Source organism: Alligator sinensis, unplaced genomic scaffold, assembly GCF_000455745.1.
Source record: "Alligator sinensis unplaced genomic scaffold, ASM45574v1 scaffold942_1, whole genome shotgun sequence".
Classification (NCBI taxonomy): domain Eukaryota; kingdom Metazoa; phylum Chordata; order Crocodylia; family Alligatoridae; genus Alligator; species Alligator sinensis.
Window position 1 is genome coordinate 230,454 of NW_005843153.1, and position 9,074 is coordinate 239,527.

General features: G+C 43.8%; 1 pseudogene; it reads left to right on the plus strand.

The window, feature by feature from the left end:
* The window catches only part of LOC102373446, a 32,415-nt pseudogene extending 24,399 nt beyond the window's left edge, over positions 1-8,016 (plus strand).
* Positions 8,017-9,074: the final 1,058 nt, after the last annotated feature.

Here is a 9,074-nt window from a genome sequence, read left to right on the forward strand (position 1 = left end):
GGGTCCCTCCTAGTGGTGGGGGAAAGTGTGTGGGTGCCAGGGCTGAGGTGCCCCTGTCTGAGGCTGCATTCAGTGCTGCCAGTGAGCCCAGCTCTGTACTGTTGCCAGCAGGGCCCTCCCAGAGGCACTTGCCCCTCCAGCAGGGCAAGGAGATGGGGAGGTCCTTTCAGGGGGGTGGGGAGCTATGTGGCTTCGCCAGAGGCACCATGGCTGGTGCCTGTGCTCACAGGGGCAGGGTGGTCAGGAGACATTGCTGGTGGGGAGTAGGGACTGCCATGGCATGGTCACCTGATGCAAGGCAGGAGCCCCTGCACAGGTCAGAGGGTGCCACAGGCATCCCTTTCTCCTCCCTCCAGGCCATCCTGGGGCCGGACTCACTCTGCTGCCACCTGCGTGAACCAGAGCCACCAGAGACACAGCCCCTGTGCTCTGCTTTATGTTGCTGCTGTGAAGCATGCCCCTGGTCCTTTCTCCTTCAATGCAGTCCCAGCCCCAGCTGGTGGTGTGGGGCAGAATATTGTGCCCCAGCGACTTCTTGTGCCTCCACTTGAGGTTCGCTGCAGGGGGGCTATAGGTTTGGAGTGTGGGGCAACAGCATGGGCAGAGTCAGGGCACTGACATGAGGGCTGCTCAGTGCCACAAAGCAGTGAGGGGGACAGCAATAGTTGGACTCACATCCTGGTGAGGGAAGGGAGCAAGAGACAATCTGATTTTGCATGATAAAAAAACCCAGAAAATCAAATGCCAAAATATAAACACACACACACACACACACACACACACACACACACACACACACACACACACACACATATTTAGACATATATATTTATTTTGTTATGATTGAGGAACTGTTAGGCTTCCAAACTGCTTTAAATTTGTAAATATATCAATAAAACATTGTGCTCATCTGAAACCTGTGTGTGTGTGTGCACGTGCATGCATTTTTGTGTGCATAAACAGAGAGAGTGGTGTATCATTCTAATAATTGAAAACCAGGGTTTGGAGCTTTTTAGTAAGAGAATTTGTGATTTTTATCAGAGAATTGGATTTTTAAACAGTGAAAACCAGGATCCCTGGTAATAAACAGATCTTCCATGTTCAGTTCATTTTTATTAAGTTTATTCTATCTGCAAATGTTTCCAGGTGAATTTTCTCGCCAGGTGGAGGAAAAAGATGCTTTGATTTCACAGTTGTCAAGGGGCGAGCAAGCATTTACCCAACAGATTGAGGAATTGAAGAGGCAACTAGAGGAAGAGATAAAGGTGAGGATTTTCCTGACAGCCCTTGGCTTTGGTGCCAGTCTCTGGCAGTAGGGAAGAACAGATAATCTCCTATAAAATCATAGCACTATATTGACTAGCGAAGGAAACAACCTGTTTGGGAAATAACTTGGACCTGCCAACAGAATACCCCTCTCTGCAGTATAATGCTAAATGCTTTACTTACTTGCAGCGTTAAGTCTGTCATCCAGTGATTTTGATGCTCCTTCTTCTGGGGTAGCGTTCCACAGCCTGGCAGATCTCCCTTTGAGGATGTTCCCCATGATATTTAGGACTATGTCATTTCTCCAGGCCAAGAATGCGCTGGCACAGGGCTTGCAGTCTGCTCGCCATGACTGTGACTTGCTGCGGGAACAATATGAAGAGGAGCAGGAAGCCAAGGGTGAATTGCAACGTTCCTTGTCCAAAGCCAACAGTGAAGTCGCCCAGTGGAGAACCAAATATGAAACTGATGCTATTCAGCGGACAGAGGAGCTGGAAGATGCCAAGTACGGGGTTCAGGATGCATTTTGGGAGGGGCCCTGAAATGGACAAAGACTATCCTTTTGGTGACATGGTTAGAAAATGGCAAACATGTACCTTAAGGTTCAAAAAGTGGAGCAGGCCATGTCCTGCAGACACATTGGGGGCAAATGGATTCCTAGAGTCCGTGGATTGTATATGATTTGGGAACAATGATTGGGGAGACCCCATGGTGTATTTGTCCTAGGGTCTCAGACCCCAAGTCACTGGAGTTTGCTTTGGTGAATCCCAGAGCAGCTTTACACAATTCACTTCCCATGTGGGTTCCCTAACACAGCTGCGTTTACGGTCTTCCAGGAAGAAGCTTGCTCAGCGTCTGCAGGATGCTGAGGAGCATGTAGAAGCTGTGAACTCCAAATGTGCTTCCCTTGAAAAGACAAAGCAGAGGCTCCAGAATGAAGTGGAGGACCTCATGATTGATGTGGAAAGATCAAATGCTGCCTGTGCAGCACTAGATAAGAAACAAAAGAATTTTGATAAGGTACTTCAGGCTCCAGTCTCTGGGTGATGAATGTCACATCCTCTAGAGAGCTCCACTTTTACTGAACAGGGTCTTCTTGTTCTCAGATTCTGGCAGAATGGAAGCAGAAATATGAGGAAACTCAGGCTGAACTGGAAGCCTCTTTGAAGGAGTCTCGCTCTCTCAGCACCGAGCTTAGTTGTCAAGGGGCAAGCAAGCATTTACCCAACAGATTGAGGAATTGAAGAGGCAACTAGAGGAAGAGATAAAGGTGAGGATTTTCCTGACAGCCCTTGGCTTTGGTGCCAGTCTCTGGCAGTAGGGAAGAACAGATAATCTCCTATAAAATCATAGCACTATATTGACTAGCGAAGGAAACAACCTGTTTGGGAAATAACTTGGACCTGCCAACAGAATACCCCTCTCTGCAGTATAATGCTAAATGCTTTACTTACTTGCAGCGTTAAGTCTGTCATCCAGTGAGTTTGATGCCTTTCTTCTGGGGTAGCGTTCCACAGCCTGGCAGATCTCCCTTTGAGGATGTTCCCCATGATATTTAGGACTATGTCATTTCTCCAGGCCAAGAATGCGCTGGCACATGGCTTGCAGTCTGCTCGCCATGACTGTGACTTGCTGCGGGAACAATATGAAGAGGAGCAGGAAGCCAAGGGTGAATTGCAACGTTCCTTGTCCAAAGCCAACAGTGAAGTTGCCCAGTGGAGAACCAAATATGAAACCGATGCTATTCAGCGGACAGAGGAGCTGGAAGAGGCCAAGTATGGGGTTCAGGATGCATTTTGGGAGGGGCCCTGAAACGGACAAAGACTATCCTTTTGGTGACATGGTTAGAAAATGGCAAACATGTACCTTAAGGTTCAAAAAGTGGAGCAGGCCATGTCCTGCAGACACATTGGGGGCAAATGGATTCCTAGAGTCCGTGGATTGTATATGATTTGGGAACAATGATTGGGGAGACCCCATGGTGTATTTGTCCTAGGGTCTCAGACCCCAAGTCACTGGAGTTTGCTCTGGTGAATCCCAGAGCAGCTTTACACAATTCACTTCCCATGTGGGTTCCCTAACACAGCTGCGTTTACGGTCTTCCAGGAAGAAGCTTGCTCAGCGTCTGCAGGATGCTGAGGAGCATGTAGAAGCTGTGAACTCCAAATGTGCTTCCCTTGAAAAGACAAAGCAGAGGCTCCAGAATGAAGTGGAGGACCTCATGATTGATGTGGAAAGATCAAATGCTGCCTGTGCAGCACTAGATAAGAAACAAAAGAATTTTGATAAGGTACTTCAGGCTCCAGTCTCTGGGTGATGAATGTCACATCCTCTAGAGAGCTCCACTTTTACTGAACAGGGTCTTCTTGTTCTCAGATTCTGGCAGAATGGAAGCAGAAATATGAGGAAACTCAGGCTGAACTGGAAGCCTCTTTGAAGGAGTCTCGCTCTCTCAGCACCGAGCTTTTTAAGATGAAGAATGCTTATGAGGAGTCTTTGGACCATCTTGAAACCCTGAAGCGTGAAAACAAGAACTTGCAACGTGAGTGCTCTCATCTCTTCATTTAACAAGGGCCTTATGGGAAGCTCGTGTACCCACTAGGTCCAGTCTATCTGTGTCTGTAATACTGCTAACCGCCAATTCCCTTGGAAAGTGCCTTCCTCCACTTGTCCTTTGTCTGACTGAGTACTTTGTCTATAACCCAACAGAGGAGATTTCTGACCTGACGGAGCAAATTGCAGAGGGAGGGAAGGCCATCCATGAGCTGGAGAAAGTGAAGAAGCAGATTGAGCAAGAGAAATCTGAAATCCAGGCTGCTCTGGAGGAAGCAGAGGTATGCAGCATATTTCACTGCCTTAGAAAGCATCCAGAATCTTTGGAGCTGTATCCTCTTACAAAGCCTGGTGGGAATAATTCAAAAGGATAGGGGAAGACCTTTTTCTCTCACAGTGAACAGAGGAAATCTGTGATGCAGCACTTGTTTGTCTTTTGTGTTCTGGGGGCTACAGAGTTTGTCTCCATGCAATAACGAGCAAAATATTTATGCTTTAGTTTTTAACAGCATTTGACAGACAAATAATCTTTATATTCTTTTATTAATGAACTTCAGTTGATTAGGGGTGTATATAACCTGACATGTGAGTAAATATTAGAATACTTGTGTTGATCTAATTTAAAGAAAAGGGCCTGGATTTGATGTCAGTCCTTACATACCAAAAGACTTATTACAAATTGTGTGAGATGTAATTGTTTTCCATGTCAAAATGTATAAAGGAGGTTGTGCATACCTTTATCTTGGCTGGCTTAGAAAAAAATCAACCTCTATTGATCACAGAGCAGAATAGATGACTTACACAAGTCTCTGTCTTATTATCTTTATGATTCTATGATTTTTAACAGTTCACTTGTTCTTCTTAAGGCTTCATTAGAGCACGAAGAGGGCAAAATCCTCCGCATCCAACTTGAGCTAAACCAGGTGAAGTCTGATATTGACCGGAGGATTGCTGAAAAAGACGAGGAAATTGACCAGCTCAAGAGAAACCACCTGAGAATCGTGGAGTCCATGCAGAGCACCCTGGATGCTGAGATTCGGAGCAGAAATGAAGCTCTAAGGCTAAAGAAGAAGATGGAGGGGGATCTGAATGAAATGGAGATCCAGCTGAGCCATGCCAGTCGCCAGGCTGCAGAGGCGCAAAAGAATTTAAGAAACACACAATCAGTACTCAAGGTATATTAGAAGAAATACATACAGTTTGAAATGCCTCAGCTTTCCTTTCTTCTTTTTTGTGTGTGTGTATCAATAGCTCTGCAGCTGTAAGTTACTTTTCACTTCCTACAGGATACCCAGATACACTTGGACGATGCTCTTAGAAGCCAAGAAGACCTGAAAGAGCAGGTGGCAATGGTTGAACGCAGATCTAACTTGATGCAGGCTGAAATTGAAGAGCTGCGGTCAGCTCTGGAACAGACAGAGAGGTCCAGGAAAGTTGCTGAACAAGAACTTCTGGATGCAAGTGAACGTGTGCAGCTCCTGCACACCCAGGTCAGTTTACGTTATTCTATATTTACATCTAGAAGCCACAAAGTAAGTCGGGATCTCATTCTCCAAGGTGCTGTCCAGAGAATTTAAGGCAGCGCAAGAAGACAACAGAGCCACAAGACTAGATGAATTTTTCAAGGTTCCAAAAAAAGTGTCCTACAGAGCAAGAAATTAGATCCAGCTCTCCTATATCCTGCTCTAGGGACAAAAAAAAAATTGCCTCAACCTTCCTCCTTTTCCAATGATACAAATATGTTATATCCCATTAAGGAAGGGAGCACTTAGTAACAACTGTATCATTAAAGTCTGTTTTTTGTCAGTGAAGTCCCTCTTTGAAAAGATGAAAACCCCACACATTGTTTGCCTAACTATACAAAACTACCGTATGCTGCTTTTTCTGCAAGAAGAGTAAATAAGGTAACTAAAGGTGCTTAGAATGTGTTGAAGCACATGTATAATTATCATGCTCTAGCATCACTGCAGTGTCACATGTATAAGCCCCTGCAGTTTTAAAAATGGCCACTGGGGTGCTTTAGCTAAAGCTTATCAAATGAGCTGTAGTTTAACCATCCTGTGGCTATTTTTAATGGCACAGGGAATTAATATGCATGATGCTACTGTGTTTTAATTAGAGTGGCTCTCCAAGAAGCACTCTAATTAAGATGCTCCCTCTCACCCCAAGCATGTGTCTAGGAACCTTAAAGTTTGTGTTGTATTTTCCAATGTGAATGGTAATGTAAATAACCATAGTTCAACCAAGAAGCTTTGGTGGAGACCTGACTACAACAAAGGTGTGTGGGATTTGTCAGAGACTCTGGGAAAATGTTTCTAGAAATTAATGCTCAGAGTATTTACAGCAAATGACTGACTAGGTTTCAGTGTCCCACAGTGACAATTCATTTAGAGGAGAATGCTGCATTCTAAAATCTTATTGGAAATCTCTAAATTAAAGACTAATATTCACTTATTCCTCTAGATTTGATACACTTGGTTTGACAATAAGACATCATTTTATTGTGTTAAACAGAACACCAGCCTGATCAACACCAAGAAGAAGCTGGAAACAGACATTTCACAAATACAGAGTGAAGTGGAAGAGACAATCCAGGAAGCACGCAATGCAGAAGAGAAGGCCAAGAAAGCAATCACCGATGTGAGTTGGAGACATCTGTCCTTGAAGATCATGACTGTGCTTCCACCTGTAATGCATGATTCTCTGGATTGGTTTTGTTTCCTTGCTCACTAGGCAGCCATGATGGCTGAGGAGTTGAAGAAGGAGCAGGACACAAGTGCCCACCTGGAAAGGATGAAGAAGAACCTTGAGCAGACAGTGAAGGACCTGCAGCACCGTCTGGATGAGGCTGAGCAGCTGGCTCTGAAGGGTGGCAAGAAGCAACTCCAGAAACTGGAGGCCAGAGTATGTACTCCGAAATGTTGTGCATATGTAAGCATTTCCAGTGTTTGGTCATAGGTGAAGTGCTAATGAGGCATTTTCTCATTGCAGGTACGTGAGCTGGAAGCAGAGGTTGAGAATGAACAGAAACGTGGTGCTGACGCTATTAAGGGTGTACGCAAATATGAGAGGAGAGTAAAGGAACTGACCTACCAGGTAAGGAAGGAGTCTTTGCTAACATATTTTTCTCCCATCAGATCAGACTGTTTGCAAGTGGACCTGCAATAGTGGGATTTTATTGTCATTCTCAGACAGTAAAGCAATCAGCAGTAAGTCCATGGGAAAACAAGAGTGTACCAGAAAGGTGTTTGAAAGACAATGTTAGAAATGTTGAGTTGATTACATCCAGGTTTTATGCTTATATTTTATTATGGATGTTCCTTTCACTGTTCATTGGGAAAGAAGCAGGCAGGTAATGGACAAATGAACTAACTCTGTCCCAAAACATATTCTTTCTAGTCTGAGGAGGACCGGAAGAATGTGCTCAGGCTCCAGGATCTAGTTGACAAACTTCAGATGAAAGTGAAGTCTTACAAGAGACAATCTGAGGAGGCTGTAAGTGTCACTTCGTATTTGGACAAACTCACCTTCTGCTGGAGCAGAAGTTCTGAAGAAGGGTTTTTTGCACCTTCAACCTTGTCTGAATCTCTCCTAGCCATACAGTTAGTCCAATACCAGATGTCACCCACAAAGATCCTTGTCTCACGAGGTTAACAGCACACTTCCCAGCTGAAGCAAAGGGAACCCTAAATGTGTACAGCTGTTTTCTGTTACCTTTAAATTAACTTTCCAGATTAGAAACTGGTGAGAGCAAGAAGCTCTGTGTTTAGCATTCACGTAACAAATGATACTCGGGAGTCAGACAGTCAGGACTTTCCCTTTCCCCTCAGCAGTCACAGCCCCACAAGTCTAAGTTGGCCCTGCTACAACTTTGGTTTTCACAACTCTCTCTGTCCAACTACAGGAGGAGCTATCCAATGTCAACCTCTCCAAGTTCCGCAAGATCCAGCATGAGCTGGAAGAGGCTGAGGAACGGGCTGACATTGCAGAGTCCCAGGTCAACAAACTTCGGGTGAAGACCCGGGAGGTTCATAAGAAGATTGAAGGGGAGGAGTAAGGATGCAGCACAGCTGCAAAGTGACTGAAGAGATGCACAAAATGTGAAACTCTCTGTCACTTCTTTGTGTAATTATTGCTTGTTCTGTCCTCAGTGTCCAGAAAATAAAGGATGTAGAGACCTTTGCATACTAAGTATGAGCACTGGCTTTTTGAGATTTTTATTAGCTATGCAGTCTTATGGGTACTTATAATATAGAATAGCTGAATCAGACATACACTGAACCTTTTTAATGCTTATCCCTAAATTTTCAGTGACTTATACAGCCTTCATCTTCTGAAGTCCCATTATTGATTGGATGGATCAATTCTAGCTAACTTTCTCCAATAAACAAAGGGTATATTCACTTAGACTCCAAATGGAATTTGTCACGGTTTACTTGTTAAACATTGACGGGTTAATCATGGGGCCTATGAACTTTTTTTCTAGCCTATAAAGTAGTTGCCAAAAAATATGGTTCAAATTCAGTGAAAATTATCTAAAACTTAGGAACAACTTTTACCAAATAATTTAGTTTAGAAGTTTTGCAGGAGGAGGGAAACAAGATGGGTTTCCCTCCTTTTTTCACCTATTACTAAGAAGTTAGAATCTTCACACAGGCTATGGGATACCCAATTTCAAGTCTGTCCTTAGCCTGTGGAGATTGTACTTATATACTCTATTCCATTACAGAATAGCCTAGCTGCTCAGCTAGAAGTTATAGTGCTATGAGGACTTTCTCATTCTCCTTTAGTGAACTTGTACTGATTTATATAAAATATAGAGTTATCACTGTCCCACACACAGAACAAGAGAAAGAACAAAGGGCTAGGGGCTGATGAGGAGACACGCAAAGTCTATTCCCTTTTCCAGGTGGTAATCCTGGGTATTATGTGACTAACAAAAACATGGCACACAAACAGTCATTATTGGAATATGGATATTGAAGACTACATTGAATGATAGAAATTAATTGGATGTGTTGGAGTAATATAGTACAATAACTATGAAATAGGCTTGAAAGGAAAAAAAAGATGAAGTGATACATACAATAGAACTAGTTTGGGTCAGAATCCATTTTTGGAAAGGATGGCAAAAAATTTCTAATGGAGTAGTGTTAATAGTATAGCTGTGTGAAGCTTCAGTTTGTGGTTCGATTTGGAGAAGATTTGTCCCAATTTGGAGGCTGAATCTCCGAATCGGAATCAAATCGGGAGAA